This window comes from Panthera leo, chromosome B1, assembly GCF_018350215.1.
Source record: "Panthera leo isolate Ple1 chromosome B1, P.leo_Ple1_pat1.1, whole genome shotgun sequence".
Classification (NCBI taxonomy): Eukaryota; Metazoa; Chordata; class Mammalia; order Carnivora; family Felidae; genus Panthera; species Panthera leo.
The window spans coordinates 87458235-87483877 of NC_056682.1; the positions used below are offsets into that span (position 1 = coordinate 87458235).

At 38.6% G+C, this 25643-nt stretch overlaps 1 pseudogene; it reads right to left on the reverse strand.

The window, feature by feature from the left end:
- Window positions 1-1345: 1345 nt before the first annotated feature.
- Window positions 1346-9028, reverse strand: LOC122218423 (annotated as a pseudogene).
- Window positions 9029-25643: the final 16615 nt, after the last annotated feature.

The window sequence follows — 25643 nt, forward strand, 5'->3', positions numbered from 1 at the left end:
TTTTGGTTTTGTTTCTTTCAGTTAGAGTTTCTATTGGTTATTATTTTTTTAATACTTTCTAGTTTTCTGCAGTATTCTTATTCTTGTCTTTTGGTTTCTCGAACTTAAGCAACATATTCATTTTTAAAGTCTCTTTTGCTTATCTGGATCCCTGAAGATCTGTTTCTACTGTTTATTGTTTGTTTTTCATCAAGTTAATCCATCTCTTCATGTGCTTATTTGTGATTGAGAATTGGATATTGGTGTGAAAATTTGTAAAAATAATTTGATGCTTAAGGCACAATTATCTTTACTCAGAGATGATTTGCCTTGACTTCTGTCAGGTGGATAAGAATCCTGTTGATACTAGATTATTTAAACATGCTTATTTCATTTGAAGGTAGCTGCAGCCCTTATGAGGGCTGGCATGTTTCCTTTTTACTCTTTTAAACCATAGCTTTTAGGTTCCTAATCTAGAGCTTGAGAGATTTTACTGGGACCTTTTGTTTTAAAATCTTTTCTTTTTACTTCCTGTCTTTTTTTTTTTTTCCCCTCCACGTACAAGGCAGGTTTTTGCATTTCTCAAAGTTGTGTGCAAAGGAGGTGGCCGGAATGTGACCACCCCCCCGCCCCCGGAGTCCTGCCTTAGTCCCTCCCTGCCCCATCCTCGGTGCCTCTGCATCTGTGCATGGATGGAGCCCCGGATCCTGAACTCCTGAGTCCCCTGCTTCATCTGCACCTCCAGCAGCTGGAGCTTCTACTTCTCGGTCTTCAGCTCCTCCCAGATGTCGGCCAGCTTCCTCTCTAGCTGCACTCCCCATCTGCTCCCACACTTCCTTAAAGACTGCATCTCATCCTGTAGCCTCATTATATCACCTATCATGTTCGCTGTCCCTGAGATTTTGTGGGACCAAGGAAAGTAGGGTGGGAGTGTCTTCAAGGTCTGGAGTTGACTTGATGGGATGAGGATTCTTTCGAGTAGGATGCCTGCTCTCTCTGGGGCACTTCCTCTTTGGGGAGTACAGCCTCTTTCGAGGTAGCCTCATGCTCCCAGGTGCCTCGGAGAAGAGGGTTGTAGCCTTCTCAAGGGCAGGCATGGACCCTGGATTGGATTTGGACTGGAAGGGGGGGCTGTCCCTCTGATAGAGATGGTGCATCATCATGCAGGGGTGGGGCTCCTCTGGCATGTGGACTTCTTGGGATTGAGTCTTATTGGCTACAAGAGACTTGAACTTTGGCAGGGCTTGCTCCAGAAAGAAGTGATGGAACTGAGTGTTGTCTCTGGTGAACGTCTCTTCAGAGAGCGCCTGCTCAGGGGTTGAGACCTTTTCTAGGGTGGAGGTCTTGTCACCAAGAAGGGCCATCTTTAGGCTAGGGGCTTCATCCTCAGGTGGGACTTCTGGGACAGGGGCCTCATCCCCAGAAATGGCACTGTCTGAGCTGGGGGCAGTTGTCCAGTCAGGCTCTCCTCCAGGGTGGGGTTGTCTGGGGCTAGAACCTTGAACTCCAGAGTTAGGGCCTCCTCTGAGATGGGGACCTTATCTGGAGTCAGGGTTTCCTCTGGGGTGGGGGCCTTATCTGGAGACAGAGTCTTCTCTGGGGTGGGGGTTTTATTCACAGGAGGGGCCTTTGCTAGGCTGCTCTGCCCTTTCTCGTGATTGGTTGCAGAGCACTGCCAGGAAGCCTGGATTTTCAATCCCTTTCTGCCGGGGTGGCCTGGACCCCCCCCCCCCCCCCCCCACCGAGGAAGCTGCCACTGGAGCCTGAGTCTGGGATGGGCACTCCTAACTGGCTCCACTGGGTGTCTCAGATGGTTTGGCTGTACTGTGCCCAGTGGGGAGCTGTCACCAGCTTCTTGACTGTAGGGAGGGCTGTTCTGAGCAGCATCTTCTTTGATTCCTTAGTAGGAGCTGATTCCCGAGATACCACTTTCCTTAACCTCCATGGTCTTCCTCAGTACTTTTACCTCATCCTTCTTCCAGCACCAACTCCTCCGGGGCCTCAGGCTGGTAGTTGGACAGGACCCTGTAGATCTCAGTGCGGAAGACTGTCTGCAGGTAGTCTAGAGGGCTGTCATAGGTCAGGCTGCTCACCTTGGGAGGCCTACTGGAGACCACGGCTGACTGAAGGCATGTCTGGGTTCCTGAGGCTTAGGAGCCCACTGTCCAGCAACTCCACAAAGTTGGATGGGAAGGCTGCCAGCTGCTTGTTCTTATTCCCCAGCCACCAGTCACCCCCACTCCCCTGTATCACTTCCACCATCTCAATTTGCAGCTTTAGCTCATCTGCCTGCTCCAGGTTGTAGTTGAAGTTCACTTTGCAGCATCTTTGGGGACCTTGAGATTTGGCCGGGCAACCTCAGCTGTATGCAGAGGGAGGGTGCCTCCCTGGTGCTGGGCTGAGTCTCTGGGATCTCCTGCCCAAGCGCTCAGGAGAAGAGGCCACAAGATCCTTCTGCTCTCCGGGCAGCCAGCCCGGAGCGGGTCCTTTGCACACCTGCCAGACCAGGTCCCCGGGGGTGCCAGACTCAGCTTGTTCTCCTTATGCACGCGGTATCCAGCCAGAACCAGCACCTCCACGGCTTCCAGGTCACACCCCAGGGCAGACTAGGAGAATGGTGCTGTCCTTCAGGTAGCTGCGTACTCCCAGGACCTTTAAGTCCAAGACTTATCCCCTTTTGTTTCACAAAGATGTCAAAAGCTCTGCTCAGCTTCTAGAGCTGATTGATGAGAATTCTGAAATCAGTGGATTTTCCTTGGAGAAAAGAGAATGTGAATGCCAGGCCGACCTTTTGCATTCTATTCAACTGAATGAGATACAGCGGTGTAATGGGTTTTCAGAATGATGCCAATTCCTAATCTCTCATGTAATAGTGTTCAGACCTTCATACTACCATAAAGGAGATAGATAGATTTAGGAAGATTCAGGTAACAGAATATGGCAAAATTTTACACTAAACTGAATTTTTCTCACATATTATCCCTACCATCCCTGCTAATTTACCTGGCTCCAAGCTGTTAATCTATCTCTACATTTATTCATTTGTTTACAGACAAACACATGGATACATGTGTTTATTGTGTCTTATTTTAAAGGTGCAACATTTCATATTGATAATGACAGAATATTCTGAATGTTCTAGGGAGCAATTTAGCCAGTGACACTGCTACTAACTCAGCAAATGTCAATTATCAACAATAAAGATGATAATCTCTAAATTCAAATTCTATAGATGTATGTCATTTAAAAAATTATTAGGAATTTTTAAATTAGGAATTTTTAAATTTAGGAATTACTTTGTTTTGAAAATAATTTTTGGTAAACTATAATGTTAGAGAGTTTGGTACGTAAGCAAGTTTCAGGATGTTTTTAATATTGAATTTAGTGAATTAAGGAATGAATGGAAAACTATTAGGACTAACGCAAAATGCTTAATTACTACTTTCCTCTCAATAAAAAATTACAGTGGTGCCTCAGAAGTAAAAAAATGACAAATTTTTTATATAAAAATTAAAATTTTCTATGTGGAAAAAGACACAATAAAACATCAAAATATAAAAATTATTTGAGAGAAAATATTTATAAGACATATGGTAGAATAAGTACAAATATCTCTAAATATTAAAAGCTCCTACCAATTAAGAATGAAATGAAAGGGAAAGCTATTCAGTACAAAAATGGAACAAAAGACAAAATCAGGCCTCCACAGAAATAGAAATGCAAATGGAAAAGAAATATAGGAAGAGATGCTTAATTTGAGTGAAATTCAATTAAAAGATCAATGAGATTCCATTTTCAACCATAAGTTTGTTGATAATCAGAAGATTGAAACATCCAGTTATTTAGATGGTAAAAAGATGCATATTTTCATGTACTGTCTGTGAGTCAAATTGCCACAACTCTGGGAATGTAATCTGACTCTTGAATTTAATCTGTAATATCTATTAGAATTAAACATTTTTAATGCTTTTTATTTTGAGAGAGAGAGAGAGAGAACGAGCAAGGGAGGGTCAGAGAGAGAGGGAGACACAGAATCTGAAGCAGGTTCCAGACTCTCAGCTCTCAGCACAGAGCCTTATGCAGGGCTTGAACCCTCGAACCGTAAGATCATGACCTGAACCAAAGTCGTATGCCTAACTGACTGAGCCACCCAGGTGCCCCTATTAAAATTAAGAGTATACATGTAACACAGCAGTGTGTTTTGTAGAATCTATCTGAAAAACATAAGCCGTAAATATTTTGTGTATACAAAAAAGACATGTGAATCAACATTGTGTTCTGTGATAAAAATTGAAAACAATCTAAAATATTCCTCAATAGAGAAATGTTGAAGAAATTATGCTGTGTTACTGTCCAAACTATGGAATGTTATGCAGCTAGTGACAATACTGACATCCGTGAAACATTAGTAAAAGGAAAACAGACTCAAGAAAAGACTCATTTGTATAGTGAAAGTTCATACTTTTGTAAAAACAACAATAACACCCTCTAATACTTAGGAACACACATTGATTAGTTTATGTTAACATACAAAAATGTTAATAAGAACGTATGCCAAGCTATTAATATTGGTATCTTAATGGAGACAATGATTGGAGAAGACAAGATTTGTCAGTTTTTTCTTTTACCATATTTATGTTATTCTCTATTTAAAATGAACATGTGCTGCTTTTGTAATTTGAAAATAAATTCTCATAAAGGATAGCGATAATAAACACAACATATGCGAAGGCAAAAATGTCCAAGTAATCAGAGATTTTGTAGTATGTGGTGAGTAATGCTAAGTTTTCTCTTTTAAGGATAAGACTATTCAAATAGAGTCATATGTGTTTATTAATAATGATTGATATTCATTATTTTATAATACAAATGTAAATCAAACTATTTTCCTAAAAATTAAGCACCGATATTTATATCACATGTTTAAAAGAGCTGTTGTTGTATTGCTGGTTTTTGAAAGTTTGCAGATCTATCTCAGACTAAGCTTTATACTACTCCTTAAAGTCTTGAATAAAAATACCTTTTTGTTAATAGTTCCATGAATATTTATTAGAATATTCTCAAATCATTCCATCTAATGGAATTTGTAAAATTCATTTGTAAAATTCCTACTTTTATTGTACCACTCTTTTTATGTTAAAAAATAAAAGCTAATCTCTTAACATAAACAGTAAATTCTCTGAGAACAGCTGCGCAGAGAGAACTCAACAAATATTGAGTGATTGATTAGAATACTTAACTAAAATGGTACAGATTAGTTTTATTTTTAATTTATAATAGACAGTTCAGAAGTTTAAAAGGAATAATAATGAAGAATAGAGAATATGGTTAGGGTAAAATAACATTAAACAAGTTGTGTATTCTGTGCAAACAACACCACTTTCATGTTCTTTTAGAAGCTGAATTTGTTAATTTCCTTTTGGAAAGTGTGGCATGAAATTGTGGAGAAGTTAATTTCCAAATTCAATTATTTTTCTTAACTCTAACTTATTTAATATTGTTTGCAAACCTGGGTGATTTTATATTCCCTTGTCATGTATATAAGTTTTCTGTGACTGCTGTAACAAATTACCGTACTTGGTAGCTTAAAACAATACAAGTTTATCATCTTAGTCTCGTTGTTTGGACTTCTAGAGGTCAGAAGTCCAATGTAGGTCACACTGGGCTACAATCAAGAGGAGGTCAGGGCTGAGTTCCTTTCTGGAGGCTCTTGGAGACAATGCCCGACATTGCTTGGCTCGGGCCTCTTCTGTCTTCAAAGCTGGCAATGGCTATGCAGGTCTTTTTCACATTGTGTAATTCTGACACTTGACTCTTCTGCTTCCCTCTTCCACATTTAAGGATGCCTTGTGATTAATTGGGCCCTTCTGGATGATCCAGAATAACCCCCCTATTTTATTTTTAAAAACTTTTTTAATGTGTATTTATTTTTGAGAGAGAGAGAGAGAGAGAGAGAAAGCGAGCATGAGTGGGGGGAGGGGCAGAGAAAGAGGGAGATACAGAATCCGAAGCAGGCTCCAGGCTCTGAGCTGTCACCACAGAGCCCGATTTACAGGACTCAAACTCACAAACTGTGAGATCATGACCGCCCCCTGCCGAAGTTGGATGCTCAACCGACTGAGCCACCCAGGTGCCTCAATCCCTCTATTTTGAAGTCAGCTGATCAACAACCTTAATTCCATCTGCACAGATAATTCCCCTTTGCCATGTAAAGTAACATAGTCACAAGTGCTGAGGATTAGGACCTAGAGCTCTCTTGGGGGTCCATTATTCTGCCTACCACATCATTTTGTGGCTTACAGAACTATAGATTGAAATGGAATAGAGTGAGTCAGAGAGATGATAACATTTTTAAGAGATCACACTATCTAAAACAGCAGTTCATATATTATTATTATTATTATCATTATTTTTAATTGCACCTTCAAGGGAGAAAAGCATGTTCTTGATAGTGAAATACAAATAAAAACAAGAGCTGATTATTTGCAAAGGTATTAAATACGCTCTGAGATACAGGAGTTCTAAAATTCACTTTGAAATTTTGACATCAGAAATGTGCAGAGTCCCAAACTCTTAAAATTACTGATCCTGGTAATTATTTCTGAATTATTGCCCCTTTTTAAGCTCTTTATATTTTAAAATTTTCTTTTACTCTCTATACTTAAAAAACGGATGTATCTGCCCTTCAAATAAAAGGGTGATTTAATTAAAAATGAACGACTACTTTCCCTGAAGTACATTTTGTTGGCAAAGCATTGTTACAAACCTATGTCTCTGAGTCTAGAGTCTTACTCATTTTCTCCTCTGACCAATGCTCGCTTCTGCTCCAAGTACACTGAGCTAGCTACGGTAGACTTCCGTAGGCAACATGTACACATGGCTATGTACTCTCAGAGAAGGAGATGTTAAGCATACCCTTGCCCCAGTTTTTCTCTTGCAAGAAGTAAATAGATGAAAACTTCCACTGATTAAATTCACAAAGAGGCATGCTGTGCTTGGACTCCCTTTACACTCTTCGGGGGTCTTAGGAGTCTCGTTTATACCGCCCTTGGGAGCGGTAAGAAGAATGAGGGGGAGAGCGCATGAAACTCATAGACCTTGCACCTGTTATAGCTGTCTTTAAATCACCTGCTTTGTCTCTGTTTCATTTTCCTAATTTGAAAAATAGGGAGATTAATGACTTGTACTTCCAGTTATCTTCCAGTTCCAGAATTTCGTGATTGAAAGATCTCTTTTTTGAAGACTAAATTCTACTTAGTCTAGAAATTGACAGTTATGGTCATAGTTATCTAAATAATTCTTCTCACTATGACTCTGTCATACTTATTGTCAGTGGGAATGACTACTGTCTTCTCAAAAGCCAATTAAGGGGTGTTCTTTCCCTGGTAAGAAAATCTTAAGCACACAGGATATCCCTTAACATGTTTTGAGCCATGGTCTTGAAGTTTTACAGACACTATTCTGTGCCCTCGATTCCCTTAGCTGGCCCTGTCTTGACACTGGGGGCGACCATCCCTACTACCACTCACTAGAAGGATGTCTGCCCTGCAGGTCTTTAAGGACAAAATCTGCTCTCTCAGTGAAGCTTACTGCCTGTTTGCTTTTCCAGAAAGGAAAACTGGTACATCCTGCCTTCAGGGCAATATGGGTCTCTGTGTGAGAAAATAAGCAAGGGAAAGTTTTCAGCTTGTTCCTCAGAATTCTTTGTATATGTTTTACTCAGTGTCAATAAATAGCTTTTATCTCACTAAAATACACACACACACACACACAAACACAAAAGCAAAAACAAAGCAGAAACTTTCCACTGTCCATGGAAAGAAACAAGGGGGCTTTTCTTTGTATTGGTGCTTTCCCAGTGTGGGAACCTTGGGGGGAAATTTCTTCTTCATCAGCTTTCTTGAAAGGTGGGGAGAAGGGTGTCTTCCTTACTGCGAAGCCCTGTATCTACTTGTCACGTTCGTGTTGTCTTTCTCCAAGACTTTAAATTCTTTTATTTCTGCAGGTTCTGAGGATTGATTTTGCCTTCCTTTTCTGTATAAAACAGTCACTACTCACTTTGTACTTAGAGGATCCTTTCTTCCCAAATTTGATAAGTGGAATGCAGATATGCTTTATAGTAATCGCACATTTATTTGCTCATTTATTCTTTTTTTTTTTTTGCTCGACTTTTAGCTTACCTCCCTAACTCCTTTGAGTCATTTGCTCTCTCACCACGTTCCCAGTCAATGCACTTCTATTCATACCTCAAGTATGTCGTGCTCCTTTTGACCTTGAATCCTACCTTGCACTGTTTCAACTGTCTGGGTTGCTCTTCCCATTTGCTATTTGCAAGGCTGACTTCTTATCCTAAATGCTACCTTCTCAGAAAGGGCTTCTCTGACAAGCTTGTGGAAGACAATGTATCTCTATCCCTACGAGTTAGGCCTTCTGTATTATCTTTCACTCTCAGGTAGAATCCTATCAGTTCATAAGATCTACCAAGTTGACCTCTGATACCTGAGCACTCACTCATAGAAGCAGGGTCTGCCTGTCTGATTTACTGAGTCTCAAGCCATGGAAAGCATCACCAAATAGCCCTGCCACAGATCTTGGTGACTGTAAAGACTTTTTATCTCTTTCCTCTTTCCCTCTTCCCAAATGAGCTTCATTAACTTTAGGAGAAGAGTGGGCTCACATCTAAACAACCTATTCTAACTAGGGCTCCAAAGCGTCTTCCCTGGGGGACAAGTTCAGAATTACTTCTATTTTTATGTCTTCCTGGTTACCACAAAAGACTGGACTGCACACTTTTCTGTCCCTTCTATGAAATGAGATTGTGTTTCTGGTGGTGTGCCCATTTTAGGGAGGGATGCCAGGTTGTGAGATGTAGGACATTCTTACAGAGATATTCTTTCTTTAGGAAGAGGTTCATTCAGTCTTTTTAAAAAATACTGAGCATCTGAGGTGGGATTTAAGGATCACTTTCTATACATCCTTCTTTATAAGAGTTCCTGGACACCGCAGAGGAATCAGCATGGTCAGCAAGCTCTATCAAAGCTGCATTCATGTTATTCCACTTGAACCTCCAGCCAAGTACTTTAGGTCTGCACAGGGGCTTTTAAGAAGGGATCGGAAAGTCCCCATTTTCATCACCATCTCAGCTATCTGGTGTTTCCCAAGCCTGCACTGATGTCTGAGAACCCACGTAAAAACTCTTACATCTGTTTTCACAGCCAGCCATTATTTCAAAAACACATTGTATCTATTTCTAGGGATGGTAGTCATTAGTCTGTGTGTAGACAGACAGTCTTCACAGTAGAATTAATGACAACCCAAGGTTGTATTTGGACATTTTATCAAGCTCTTGAGTTTAATTTTCTTGTTGGACAAACCTGAAATTGGTGGGGTGGGGCCCAAAAACATGAATATGTGTTACTTTTCTCCTTGTCACCATTTAAAGAGATTTATGTAGACTCTAGAACTTTCTCAATTTCATAGAAAAAAAGGCTAGTATGGTCCAGAATAGTTTAGCATTTCAATCTCATTTCTGATCTAAAACTCTCCTTTTGTCCTCCCCTTACTGATCAGCCTTAAAAAAATGATGTTTGGGGTAGGGGTGGGAAAGCTCTAATCCTGAGACACTGTCTCCTCGTCTTAGATTGGGCTGTCGGATTTATCAAAAACAAAACTAGACACAAAAGAAAAATAGTTAGATTTGAGTTTCGGATAAACAAATTATTTTTATTATAAGTATAATCCAAGTATTTCATAGTACACAGCTATGCTCGTTGTTACCGTTTATCTGAAATTCAAATTGATCTGGGCATCATGTATTTTATCTCATATCCCTACTCTCATCACCTCTGGATCCTCCAGAGTGTTGGAGCTTGGAAAGGAGGAAAGGAAAGAGAAAAATATCTTTTGTGTAACTGAGCACATAATAAGCAATTTCTTCTTGATTGATTCTCGGGGTTCTGCTTTGCTTCTGCGAGTGACAGAAGCTCAAATCGGGGTCCTCTCCTACGGCACATGCATCCTCTTAGGAAGCTCTGCTGGTGACCTCCCAGTGCTCAATTCCCTGCTGCAGGGAATGTGTTCCTGTGTGAGCTCTTCTGAGTCGTCTGAGGAACCCCTTCTGGCAGGAGACCCGGAAGCATAGAAGGAAGACCAGCAAGGCCACTGACAAACTGGAAATCCAAAGTTATTCAAAGATCCATTTCCCCTTTTTACTGATAACCACTCAAAGAGATTAGCTTTCTTGAAGACCCCCTCATGTGGTTTTGGTAGACATTAGTTTAAGTGGCAGTAGGAAATAGATATCACATTCAAAATGGTCAAGTGAGAAGCAGTTTACAAAACTTGAAAAGAGACAAACTGTTTACTTTCTATTTAAGGTTGAATGATATTTCATTGTATATATAGACTACCTTTTGTTTATCCATTCATCTATCAATGGGCATGGGTTGCTTCTATGTTTCAGCTGTCATAAACAACGTGTTAGGAATGTGGGCATACAGATGTCTCTTTGAGGCCTTCCTTTCAATTGTTTTGAGTATATACTTAGAAGTGGAATTGGTAGGTCATATGGTAATTGTATTTTTATTTTTATTTATGTATTTTTTTAAGTGTATTTATTTTGAGAAAGGGAGACAGAGCAGGGGAGGGCCGGAAGGAGAGAATCTCAAGCAGGCTCTGCACTGGCAGTGTGGAGCCCAACAATGGGCTCAAACCCATCGACCGTGAGATTATGACCTGAGTCAAAATCAAGAGTCAGACACCTAACTAACTGAACCACCCAGGTGCCCCTGTATTTTAACTTTTTAAAGAAACTGTCATACTGTTTTCCACAGTGGCTGCACCATTTTACATTCGAACAACAGTGCACACATTCCAATTTCTCCACATCTCCACCTGTACCTTTTTTTTTCCTTTGTCGTAGCCATTTTAATGGGTTGTGAGGTAATATCTCATTGTGGTTTTTGATTTGCATGATCTTACTGATCACTGATGTTCAAGGGCTTTTCATGTGCTTGTTTGGTCATTTGCATGTCTTCTTTGGAGAAATGTCTATTCAAAACAGCCTTTTGCTGTTTTATAAGTTGAAGTGTCTGTTTTTGTTGGTGAGTTTTTATAGTTTTCCATATATTCTGGATATTAATCCCTAATCAGATAAATGATTTATAAATATTTTATCCCATTCTATGAATTGTCTTTTTAGAGACAGAAAGTAAAGTGATGGTTGCCAGGAGTCAGGGGGAAGGAAAATGGGGAGTTATTGTTTCATGGGTATTGGGTTTCAGTTTTTCCAGATGTGAAGTGTTTTAGAAATGGATGATGGCAATGGTTGTATAATGGATACAAATGAAACTGATACCACTGAAATGTGTACTTAAAAGTGGTTAAGGTAGTCAATGTTGTACATTTCACCACACACACACAAAATTAGAAAAAAGAACTCACCTGGCAAAGCCTAAGGATGAGAAAATAAAAGCTTGTTATAAAATGATCAAAGTAAAACAGTAAATTTCACTCATTCATGAAAAAATGAGTGTTTAAAAAGATACAGGAAGGATATAAGAAGACCAAAAGGGAAAATTCAATACCCTTGAACTCTTACAGTCACTTTGATGAGGGAGCAAAAGGCAAGCTGTCACCCCTCAAACCCCCACCTCCCCCACCAAGTGGGATAGGTGTGATATTTCTCAGGCACTCCTAGCTGCCCAAGAACAAAGGAAAGGGAAAAACAAATGGTTAACTGATAGAGACCAAAGTCATACAGGACATTAGTCTCCATCAGTTTGCAACTATTTTAATGATTTACAAGAAAAAAGGCAATATCCAGAAACCTATAGACTCAGTTTCCTGGAGCCTTAACATCACCCTCCCCTCCATGGTGATGTGGGGAACAAAGGCAAGAAGAAAATATAGAGAAAACGAAATTTCTTTATAACTTTCTGCCATTGACAAGTACTTGAGGGAGGGGATTAGAACTTTTTTTCCAGAAACTCCCTACTGTTTTTTTTTTTTTTTTTAATTTTTTTTTTTTCAACGTTTATTTATTTTTGGGACAGAGAGAGACAGAGCATGAACGGGGGAGGGACAGAGAGAGAGGGAGACACAGAATCGGAAACAGGCTCCAGGCTCTGAGCCATCAGCCCAGATCCTGACGCGGGGCTGGAACTCACGGACCGTGAGATCGTGACCTGGCTGAAGTCGGACGCTTAACCGACTGCGCCACCCAGGCGCCCCTCCCTACTGTTTTTAAAAGTTAATGCTTTGCTAGAGGGAAAAATATCTTAGCCTGACAATAGCTAGGCCTCTAGTATCTTAGGAGTCCTCTTTAGCATATGAAAGTCCTTTTGGAAACCTCCCTTTTGTCTTTACTACCCCCTTCCCCAACCAACTCCCAGCTATATAATCAGCCACTCCTCACAACCCCAGTGCAGCTCTTTCTGCCCACGGGGGTCCTGTCCCCATGCTTTAATAAAGTAATCTTTTTGCACCAAAGACCTCTCAAGAATTCTTTCTTGGCCATCAGCTTTGGACCCCCACCACCACTCCAAAACTGCAACAACTATCCCTAAGACTGAAATACTAGGGAGAAAGTGGGTACTGAAGCTGAAGGCAGAGCTGTGTAGAGAAGGTAACCAACATGAGTTGTGTCCTTCACTGCTAGGAACAGCCAGCTTTTGGTAACACCATAACTCTCCTTCCTCTTTCCCATCTCCTGTTCATTCTCCATAAGAGCGGCACCCAGAGAGAGCCAGAGGGCATGAGCACCCGTTGATGCACCCATACTGGTCAGCCTGTCTGGGCGGGATTGTGGGTGCTGGGGGTGAGGTGGAGAAGGGTTGGAAGGTGGACCTGAAGTGGAGGAGAAAAGCACATTATATTCTCTCCTTAGATTAATGACTCTTGATTCTTACTCATTCTCTTTGAACTTTTTAGTCTGATTTTACCTAAGCCTGGAAGGGTATATAATGTTTGCAGCAGCAGACAGAGCCTTCAGTAGGCACATGGAGATGTGTATGTGGGCAGTCTCAACAATGTGTGCTATTTAGCACCAATAGTCCTCAGCTTTGGGGTGTTAGTAGAAATCTCAAACTATTGGAAGAGCCTTATTCAGCAGCCTGATTCAGGTATAAATTAAATCAATATATTATTAATACACCACCTGGAGGAAGATAGAAGTTTTGTGGAGCCTGAAGTTTATTCAGTTTTGTAGAAACTCTTTGAGAAAAGGATACAAAAGTATGAATTCAGATTTAGCTATGAAAGAAACTATTGATATAGAAATCAAAACCCACATCACATTTTAAAAAGTTGACTAATGACGAAGATATCACAAAATCTCCACACCTCTAAGATATTATTTTCTTCTCTTGGGCTGATACTCTTTGAATACTTCTTTACATAAGAAATACAGTATTTTCGATACAGAAAGCTAATTCAGCCCTTCCTCCGAGATAGTTGATTAAAATTTGTGTTTAGAGGTATTTTCACCACTTACAATTGCTACCACCATGCCAGGTTTTAGAATTTAAGAAAACCACCATAGTGCATTTTTAATTGTATACACTTATCCAGAAAGCATATTCTTGACACAAGTCAATTCTTTGACTAGATATCAATGTGAATCAAATTCTCTGTTTACAGTTTTAACTCCTCTAACGATTAGGATATTTTCCACAGTCTACCTTCTGGCTGTGTACATTTCACATTGTCTTCTCTACCCATGTGCTCTGGTCCCAGGTGCTATAGCATTTGCTCACATTGTGACTTGACCTTTGGACTTGTATGCTTGTGTTATGAAACTGGGTGTGTCTACACAACGGTGTGTTCCTTAAAGCCTCTCCCAGCTGACAATAACCTAAGGCATACATGCCTGCGAACCAAAGAAGTATATCTCATTAAACTTCATTAAGCTTGCTATAAATGTATTCCTGACTTGACTTCTACTTCACTCTATCTCAAACGTGCCTGTAATGACTCCAACTTCAGAGCAGGCTGGGATGGAAAGAGATGGTAGTCTTTAATGGTTAGGGTTAAATATCTTATTTTTGCTGAATTTCCAAAAATTCATGACCGTGTGAACACTTCTTTAGACGCTCTTAGCACATTGAGGGCCCCCAAAGCTTAAACCTCATTTGCTTCATGCTAAACCCATCTCTGTTTCCCAACCCTTTCATCCTGGAGCGCTCAAAATACTTCCTGGGTGGTTGGATATGGTGAGTTCTCCTGTCATGCTCAGATCCTTTTATGAAATCCGGCATCTTGTGCTGTCTTCAGCCTTTCTAAGATAAGATCTCTCAGGGACTTAACATCTGTGAATGTTGGGCCCTTTTGTGCCCCCGTTCCTAGTCCCACAGGCTTTAGTAGGTATTTAGAAAGACAAAGTTGCAAGTTTCATTTTTCCTCCAGCTCTCAGGTAAACCTTACAGGTATAACTTGATACCTGGGGATGATATCCCATATACTGCAAATATTTGAGTCCCAGGCTTCTATTAGCCAGACACATGATTAATATAGGAAACCTCAGGACGACTGGGACCAGAAAGCTTCAGACTGTCCCTCTGCTAGCGTGAAAACCATCAGTGGTGCCCTGAGAATAGTATTGGCCAATATTGTTTATGTATTGCACATCTCGATATTAGTTTCATTTTTAGTTATCTAGATGAAGTCTACATCTAGATGAAGCCTGAGATCTTGAAATCACTTTTGGACTACTGGTAATTTTACTGTCAAGGCATTTGAACGAGCTGGTAACGCTTATAATTTTAAGCGAGGCCAGCATCTGAGGAAATTCAGATTGAAATTCTTGTTTCTTTATTCTGCCCAATTGTGGGTAGAATACCAAAGTCAAAAAGACATTTCTTCGATTCTGGGAATAATATGTTCCTCCTCCTATTGAATTCTGCTGCTCATTTTGCACTTGTAAGTTTGTAGTTTATTTTTATTTATTTATTTAATTTTTATAAAAATTTTTAAATGTTTATTTATTTTTGAGAGACAGAGGCAGAGGACAAGCCAGGAAGGGGCAGAGAGAGAGGGAGGCACAGGCTCCAGGCTCTGAGCTGTCAGCACAAAGCCCAACGCGGGGCTCGAACCCACAGACCGTGAGATCATGACCTGAGCCGAAGTCAGACGCTTAACCCACTGAGCCACCCAGGCGCCTCTAAATTTATAAATAGTGATAGCATACATATATGCAGATGTGTGCCACATATATGATATGCATATAAAATATTTCTTTTTTTTTCCAGGCATGTAAACGAAACCAATATCATGTCCCTACTAGCAGTGAATGGTCTTCCCCTACAACTGGCCGTACTAGTGTTCAGATATTTAAAACAGAGATCAAGATGAGGTTGCTAAGACTTCAACTATAATTTGGGGCACATATACATATAAAATGAGTGTTTGATGACTTCCCGAGTAGGTTAGGTTCAGGCTTTTTTCTTTCATTGTCATGAGGAAAGAATAAATACAGTGCTAGATGAAAGCAGGGAGGGAAATTGCAATGCAGGAGATGCTTAAGGAGTACAATAATAACTCACTTACCTACAATATACGGTTGTTGTGACATCCCAATCAGGCGGAGTACATTAAAACATTTTGGAAAATGTAAAATGCTGTAGCCAAACATAATTATGTTTGTGTTTTACAATTATATTTCTCCCTATTTAAATATAAATATTGACCCAATAATCTGTGCATAGCAGGAGTTCTTATTTTAAAAACTCCAAAGGTTTAAATGGATTAAAACATTTCTTGGAGGCCTCATGGTTCTAATTATTCCCATTAAGTTGCACGTAGTTTTCTAAAATAGTTCACTTTAGAACCATGCAGATTTTAGCAAATAGTATGTTTGAAGACTGTTATTACTGGGGATAAAAATTAAGGCCAATAAAGAATACTCATAAATAGGCTTGAATAAATCCAGTGGAATAAAATGTAAGATAAGATTTACTTCAATACAGTGTTACCTTAAGTTTCACCTCCCCTCCCACTCTTACCTGCCTGTTTGTTACGCTATTGACAGTGATATTTTCCTATAAATTTCCACTAAAACTTTTTTTCTCCACAATGGAGACATGGATCACAGATGTTGGTAGTTCCTGGTTACCTTTTCCTTCCAAACTTTACTTTGATATTCTGGATGAATTCCCCAGGACTAATATCAGAACAAAGAACGAGACAAAACTCCGTTTCTGATTATCGTATACGCCTGTTTGTGGTTTGTAAGTCTACAAATGATCAAACTTTGTGTTTAGCTTATAAGCTCTGACTAATACACACAATATGTTAATCTTTAGCCTGCCACATAATTAATACATATTGAAATGTGGATGGATAAATATAAACAATAACTATCTACATATATTTGTACATATAAATTTTTAAACATTGGACCATAAAAGACTAGACCTCTATTTTCCTATTTTATGAGGCTAGTCCAGTTGTAACAAGAAGGTGCAGTTTATAAACAGCATTTTATTTATGAGATTATTTGAATTGTGAAGGAATAATCCCTTTGCTTAAAATTATTGAGGTCTGACACCTGTAAATACTTTTTAAACCATAAAAAATATAATAAAGTTGCTCTCACAACTGAAGATCAAGGGCACATGTCAAACTAAAAAACAGATGTAACATCTGATTTTTAATTCTAGCAAGACACAGTCCATATTTCAGTTTATGTCTTTTCTGATTGATTCAGCAGGCCTGACACTGAGCAGCATACAATGTCACCAGCTTGATGAGGTGTGACCTGTCCTAAGGTCACTGAGTAGCTGTAAAAAAACTTGCACATGTGTTCCCAAGCATTGGGCTTCAAAAGTGGACAGTGTTACTTGGAAATATATTCAAAAATAATGTTTCCAATTGCTATGCACTTTTAAGGTTTACTTTGCTGAAAAGAATATACTTTGGAATAAATAGCAATATTAGGGATAGAACCAAGAAACATTCATAATAGGAAATATTGAATTACTGTAGTGCAGCAATGATTTTTACATTTCATTAATGAAACAATAATTCCTTTGCTTTAAAATAGACAGTTGAATTAGATAATTGCGTCATTCTCTCTCTAGCTCTAAAAGTCTGTAAGTAAACAATAAAGATCAATACGGAAGAAAGAAAAGCAGTAAGCCAAATGGAGGCTTTCTTCTTATACTTTGTGACTTCGATCTTTGTTCTGGCTCTCCCTTTCAAATCATGTTTTCATTCAGTATAATAAGTATCCTAAACAGGAATCATCAAGCTTAAACCAAGCAAAAATTTAATGATGAGATAAACCAGGAAATATCCAGAAAGGGAGCTGATGTGTTTATAGTTATATCATCTTTGTTCATTCTACTTTGAATATGAAGTTATTTGTATGTCACTAGCAAATTCCTTAGCAAAATGACCTCTGAATCTGTTTTAAAGTGGTTGAAAGGAAAAGCAAAAAAAAAAATAATAATAATAATAATTTGATTTCCACTCTCCCTGATATTTTCACTTCCATTAAAAAAAATTCCATTAAAAAAAGTGTTTAAAAGCTATTGTTTTTGACAGCCATCGCAGAGGCAGATAACCATGGCTACTGTCTTGCTCAGCTGTCAGACTTCAGAACTCAGGAGCGTCTGGTTGAATAAATCTCCTGCATTATCCGAAATGAATTATTTGCAATAAGTCATTTTTCTTCCCTAGCATCTTGGTCTTCAGTGTTGAATATCTTTACTGTCTGAATATGTTTTCTAAAAGCACTGATAAGCAGAACTGATATGGGTAGAGATCATTATAAAGAAACATAGCCTTCATAAAAACTGTGCCAATATCCATGCTTGGAAATGGGTATGATTTACTCTGATACATTTGTGTTTGCTTTCTGGTATGTCTCCTACCTCATGCAGTATTTCTAAATTGAAAGTAGAAAATAGAGCCCCCCAGAAGCAAAGGGGAGGTCAATTTGGTAGGAAAATTTGCATCCTAATAATAGAATAAAACACTCCTGTGTCTCTGAAATGTACTTAATTTTTGTAATCACTTAAATATATAATTTTTTTAAAAATACCCAATGGAAAGTTATGTGCAACATTTGTACATTATCAGTTTTTTCCCTAAAGTTTTCTTAATATGGAGATTATTTTTCTATAAAGATCAAGGAAATGCTTATAAAAACATGCTGAATGTTTTATTACAAATTATGAAACTGCTTAGAGTAGCATAGCATGAAATATAATTTTATCTTGAGTGTAGCACTGTAGCATTAATTTTCAATTATGAAAGTTTCAATTATAAAGTATGAACATCATAGATATTAAATATGCTGTCTGGTAACAAAGTTCAATCATTCTCATGAATAATATTTTACCAATCTTTTGAAAGTTATGTGGAATATATAGAGATTTTTGATAGAATTTAGAAACAAGTCAGGATTGTGTCAACCCACCCATTTTGCAGATGAGAAAATTGAGATGGAGACAAGATAAATCATTTGCCTGATATCCCGTTAGTCCTTGGTGTAGAATGAGCAGCAGGGCTATTCTTCAGCAATCATACTCACTCTCTACTGTAGGAATCCTTCTAGGATGTAGGACTGACATAGTAATATGCACAAAATGTAAATCCAGTATTGGGAAATTTTTACCTAACTTTGTATTGAAAATGTGTGTAATATTTCACAGTCACTGTGATGTAACGTAAGTGAAATATCTTATGATTCTAATGAAGGTTTTGATTCATGGCACAATACTTTCTAAATACTGAGGTGATTTATTATTTGAACACTGTGCATTACTTGAGTCATTGCACGCTCTACTTCAGTTATTAGACACACAATATACGAAATATTAATGGCTAGAATGTACACTTTTGCTTTTGAACTTCAGACCTATTCAATGGAGAGAAAAGTAGTTTTCACAATTGTACAATATTTAGTATATTTAGGAATTTGGATATTGTGATCAAATTTTTAAAATAATTTTCCTTGATAAGAGTATCGTTTTGGAACATGTCGGCCAAATTGCAGCTTCCTAATGCTGGCATCCTTAGAAGCTTACATCTATAATAAATTGGGACTTTGTAGAGAATAACAACTTAGACTTCAGATACAGTTTCTACTTCCTAAGAATCCAATAGAGAGAATAACAGAGGTGTTTCCAAGCATACTTCTCAATACAAAGGGGAAAAGTGAAGAATATTAAGAGGTCAGGGATTATATAGATAGGTTAGAGATTGAAAAAAGATGAAATAAGCTTCAGAAAGCTTCAGAAATAGGTAGATATTGAAACAAATAATTAGACATAAGACACAATATGCTTCCCTGGAAATCGTTCCAAAAGTGAGAAATAGCTTGTGCACAGAGAGACTCAAAGGTCTGTCTGAAGCAAGGAAACGTGCTATCAGAGAGGGTATGAAATGGAAGTTAGTGAAAAGTAATATCAAGCGAATAGAACTGTAGGGGAAGGGAATTGGATGTTAAAGATATGGGTGTCCTCTCTTACACTCATGATTTCTAATTTCAGACAATTCACACTAAGCACAGAATTGTGGACAAGAACATGGATTCTGGAAGATTTATAACCTTAGGAGTTCTCTCTAACTTTAAAATGTGGATAATAATTCCGCTTACCAAATAGCACTTTTTGAAATCTTATTACGAGCCAAGATCTAAACACTTTACATATATCAACTCAATAGGCCTCAAGATAACCCCTCGAGATAAGTGCTAATGCTCTTGTTAGGAGGATTAAGTAGACAATTAAATACCAAGCACTTAAGTGAAGGTAGCAAAATTGCCAAAAAATTAGCAATTAGGATCATTTTAGTGAGATGGTCCTCAAATTAAAATGAACATATGTTTAATCCAAATCTAGTAAGTCATTGTGGGTGGTGATATCACCAATGTCAAAAGAGTAAATTAACAGTTACAGCTGGAATTGTTTGTGAATTTAAGCCTCATTATAGTGTCTGAAGGTTAAAGTAAATCACCTATCCATGTTGTGATGCTTCACATTTGTAGGTCAACTATTTTTATTTGTTCTTCGTGTTTCAGGAGGTACCTATTTTCACTGCACACAGATATGCCTTGAAAATGGGTTTCTAATGAGTACATTTTTGGTTTTGACTAGTTGGTTCTGTTCAAAATAAATGTAACTTATAATAAAACCTATTAACATTCTGGTGGAATTTACTTGATCCCTTAAGTATTTCCACCTCTTAGGGTGCCTGGGTGGCTTAGTTGGTTGAGCGTCTCACTCTTGATTTTGGCTCAGGTCATGATCCCAGGGTAGTGAGATCAAGCCCCGAGTCAGGCTCTGCATTGGCAGTGGAGCCTGCTTAAGATTCTCTCTCTCTCTCTCTCTCTCTCTCTCTCTCTCTGCCCCTCTCCTCTGTTCACGTGCCCTCCCTCTCTCTCAAAAAAAATTTCCACCCCTTGTCCACAGTAGTTTTGAATGTCTTTCCTCACTGTGTCAAGGCCAATCAGAAAATCTCAATCTTCATAACAGAACTCTGCAGAAATAGTTTGGGCCAACATTCTCCAACATTTGGAACAGGTGCTGATTCTAAGAGACTGGAAGTTAATGACTTCAGTTGAGGGTACGACGTGCTTCCACATCTCCCTGGTCTGTAACACAGAGGAATTAGGGTTAAGTAAGACTGGTGTACTGATTCTACTATAACGTACATGAACTGGTTTCTGTATCAATTGCAAATGAAGAAAAGGGCAATTCCTCCTGAATAGTCACTCTGGATAAGAAATAAATTAGTCTTTCATATTAGATTTTGTGGTTTTTGATGTATAATTGTTACCTTGAAGTCTTTAGTTTTTCTAGTTTTCACTTATTTGTATATTATAATATAGTCAACTAAACAGTTATTAATCAACAAGTACAGTATGAAGAACATGATAAAGTGATTTGCCAGTTAGGCACATGATTACTATCCTCAGTAAAACTATAATCAGGCAAATATTAGGGGTATATTTTAGATTTTTTAAATAGGGGAATGATGTGACTCCCAAGCTACAAAAATCCTTGGAGATTGTTGGAAGTGATTTATGCAATATAGTCAAATCAACATGATGGTCTCTTTCTGTTATGATTAGGTTGCAACTTTTTAAGAGAGAACTATTAAAGATAATATTCTAAGCTGAAGAGCATATTATAAAAGTGGAGAAGTTGAGCTTTGATACTTTTCAGAAAGCCAAGAAAGGAAGAAGTTGGAATAAATTTTAGAAAATGTTTGTGAGGCCAAAATAATGATGTCAATAAAAATGCAGGAATAGAATATAGGCTGTGCTCTTATAAACTAGTAACCTTCTTGGCTGGGCTTCAAGTAATGCTGTTTCTGATTGAGCATTTTTTCTTTAACATCATACAATATGCACATTGATTTGTCAAAATAATGAACCCCTCCAAAATCCACTGATGGCAATTCAACTCTAACTCTGAGAGCACTATATGAGACCTGGTATTCATCCTGATGAGTTTTTTCCCCCTCACACAGGATGTTTTCTCCATTTTTATTTTAATTTCTTTTTTAGTACAGAGAATCGATGTTGACTCAAATGCTTTTTTCCTATCCTTCTTTTGTTTTCACTCTTGTCTAGATTCCTTTGAGACCGGCTTTCTGCCAGTAGTTGACTCAATAACTTAGTCAATTTCATAAATCAGTTTCTACCTGGATCCAACTTAAATTTAAGTGGATATACTGATGATTCTTATGCTATCCCTTTAACACAGAAGTGATGACTGCCTTCTACAGTGATAAAGAGAATGTTTTGCTGCAAAGCTATATTTGGAGTTTGCACATATTATAAAAACATAAAAACAAGGCATTCGTCTTTATGGGAAATTGTGCAGAATAGAAATAATTTCACACATATTTCAAATACTAATCTGTCTCTGAGGATTCAAGAAAATAATGCTGTTTCAAACTTCAAGACTCTTTGAAATAATGCCCAGTCTTCTGTTGAAGGGGCCATATAGCAGAGTTCCAGGGACATAGACTTTGGAGTGAAACATCTCTAAGTTCAGACCACTCCTCATGGGACTTTCTAACCACCTGCCCGGTTCCTTTAGTCTCTACTCCCTCATTGGTAAAATAGAGATTATAGTATATCCCCTGTAAAGTCATTGTGAGCGTCAGAGGGGATACACGTGATTAAACAGAGTAGGACATTAACAGCAGGAGACGACAGTTCTGAGGGAGAAGAAAAATTTATCAAATTACAATGAGCAGTTTGCAGCTCTTTTAATTAGAGAAGATATTCCAGTCATGTTTGGTCTTGCTTTGTGATAATTGAGAAGTAAAGTATATAATCTAAGTACATATAAAAATTTTTGGAAGCCCACAAACTACCTGCTTCTGCCAAGGAGGATAGCAGAGGGGGGCATACTATTCATATGATGGTAGAAGTTTGCAGTGAATGACTGGGCTCTGGTCTGCTCTCAATAGAACGAAAATGAAGGCATCAATTTAAACAAGGCACCTGAATATCTTGTATCTCTGTGACATTGTTCTAGGCAAAGGGATGGAGCAGTGAATAGATAAAACTTCCTGATTTCTTAGAGTTTATAGATGGGTGAAAAGGACAGACAATAGATAAGATAAATAGGTAATTTATAACATATAATAGAAATGGAATAAGCGCTTTGGAGAAAAACCAAGCAGAAAGTGAAAATGTTCATTGGGTAAAGCCTCTTGCTTAAGACTTGAAAGAGGGAAGAAGCCATTAAATTCCTGGGGCTAAGTGTTCCAGACAGGGAAGAGCTAGGATAAACGTCCTGAGGCAGGAAGGAAGTGGCATCCCCAGCATCAGCAGAAAAGGCAACATGGGAAAGGACTGAGGAGGAGGAGGAGTAATTGCCCCCAGAGAGCTGCAGAAACTTCTAGGCCATTGTAAGAATCTCTGCTTTCCCTTAGTGTGAGATGGAAACCAGAGGACAGATCTGATAGGACCTAATATTTTAACTTAACCACAATCACTCTGGCTTCTGGGTTTCAAGTTCTCAGTGATCTGTGAAGGTTATTGGCGGGGGTGGGGGGGATGATTTATTTAAAATATTCAAATGTGAAACTGAAGATTAAATGATAAGAGTAGTTGCTTATATTTGTTAACTTTCCCTTCTGGCTAAATCTTGCATAGATTTCACATTACATCATCTCATTTAATCCTTACTAATGTAAGAGCAGTACATATGTTATCCTCATTTTACAGACCTGAAAATGAGTTTATAGTGTAAGCAACTAAGATTACAGGGCTAATGAGTCACATTGAGTGACTAGAGCAAATCATATGAGAATTACTTAAATTAACATATGAATGCTCAGCAGTGGGAAGATATTTCAAACATCGATTCATAAATATATGTTTTTTTATGTCTTGACAGTCTTTAGCAAGTACAGGTGAAACAGACATGCTGGTTTTTGATGTACAGTGTGTTTCTTTTTTTCATTTTGACACCAAATTCGGTATATTAATTAAGTCTTGCCAGAAAAAGAGCAGATTTTGAAATGGATTGAAACAAATGGATTGAATTACTTTTAATCTAAATTTCTTCTCTTTCACATGTCTTCTGTTCAGGTTCCAGTGACATAGTGAAAACCCAAAGTGCAGTGATTGTTTTCAAAACATTAAACATTTTTCGAGAGCCCTGAGGAACTGATTTAATTTAAATCCTAGTGGAAACATGAACATAAGGACCAATTATTGCTTTAAGAGAGTAGAAGTCACCTTTTACTTTGCTTTTCATACAGAAAGGTTAGTCTTCTTATGTGCCATGTGGTAGACTGAATAATACGCCCCAAAGATGTCTATATCCTAGCCTGAAACTTGTAAATATGTTATCTTCCATTACAAACAAGAACTTTGAAGATGTGGTTTAGGATTTTTAAGATGGAAAGATGATCTGGGAATATGTGGGTGGGCCCAATGCAATCACAAGTGTTCTTACAGCAGGGAGGCAGGCGATCAGAGAGGAGGGTAGATGTGATGACCAAAGCAATAGTTGGAGTGAGACAGAAATAGCCATGAGGCAAGGGAAGCAGGTGGCCTCCAGAAGCTGAACAAGGCAAAGGAAATGGCTTGTCCCCTTGGAGCCTGCAGAAAGAACCAGCCCTGCTGACAACTTGAGTTTAGCCCAGTAAAGCTGTTGAACTCACTTCTGACCTCCAGCAATGTGAGGTAATAAATTTGTGTTGCTTTAGCCAGTAGGTCTGTAGTAACTTGCTACAGCAGTCATAGGAAACTAACACACTCCCTTATTTCCCTCCGGTTTTTGTTTCAGTGTCTTCTTATAGGTGAGATTTTCCCTGAACTCCCTATGTAGAAGAGCTAGGCTCTTCCTACCCACCTGCCATCTCTATGGCACCTTTCCTCTTCATTTTACACTCTGTTGTTGAGTCTCTCCTTAGTACAGGGTTTCATCTTGGAAGGTAGCTTCATTTGGTTAGTTTCAGGAGTCCACAGGGTCTGGATAACTCAGCACAGTCACACGTTACTATGGTCCCTTTGTTCTCATCCGTAGATTGGAAGCTGAAGAGCTCCCTTGAAGTTTTGGTGGCTGCTTACAGCTGGCCCTACTAAGCTCTTCCATGAATACCTCTTGGCAATATTTGGTTTCTCCAGTTCCCAGGGCCCTCAGAACCCCCTGTGCCTTACCTCTATTTTCTGCTAAATAGCTTCTGATGTTATGCGGTTCTTTCCACTTTGGGTGGCTTGTGGCCAATGACTCATAGTTTGAGATTTATAAGGATATTCTGTCACTTAATTTTGTTGTAGATATTGTCTGTGGGCTTTGAGTCTTTGCTTGTTGTTTATGGGGGATTTAGGGAGATCCCGAAACTATGCCACCACTGCTATCTCTTCCCAGAATCTTCTAATATCATTTAAAATATTTGAAAATCTTGGAATGGAGTGTTTTTTTCTTTTTCTTTTTTTTAAAACAGGTTTTGGATAAATACAGAAAAAACAAATATACATTACTTACGGATTTTGAAACTAGAATTGTTAATGGACACTTAATAAACTACTGTCCCAGTACAAACTTATACTTAACATTTTCTTAAGACAGACCTCTCTTATTTCGAAGGGAAGTCAAAGCTATTTCATTTACTGTATGTCAGGCACTGTGCTGAGTAATTTGTGTCCATTTGGTCAAGTATTCTAAATAGCCTTATGAGGATATGTTAGCCACATGTGACAAATAAAGAGACTGGGGCTGAGTATATTTGATTTGCTCAAGGTAGTAGGTGAGATGCTTACAGAACCCTGGCTTCTGAGTGTGATGCAAAGACAAGGGCTCACAAGAGAGTCACGGTCATTGCAGGGCTCTAATGATAGCGGAAGAGAAGATGTGGAGGAACAGATAGAAAATTACTCATATGGGCTGGGCTAGCATGTTATGGGGTTGGAACATCAGTAACAGGATGGGCCTGTGGATGAACAGGATCTACTCATACTGGCCTGTGGGGGAAATGGGACAAGACTTTCTCATCCTAACTCCTTAGTAAGTGAGGCTGAAAATTCACTACCTGTCCCGAGTAGCACCTGGGTTGATTAAGAGAGGGAGGAATACTGTGGAGACAAGACAAGGCCAGTATGGGACAAACAGAATGATATGTTGTTGGTTTCTAGCAAGTTTAACAACGTATTAGAAAATCTATTGAGGGGCGCTTGAGTGGCTCAGCCG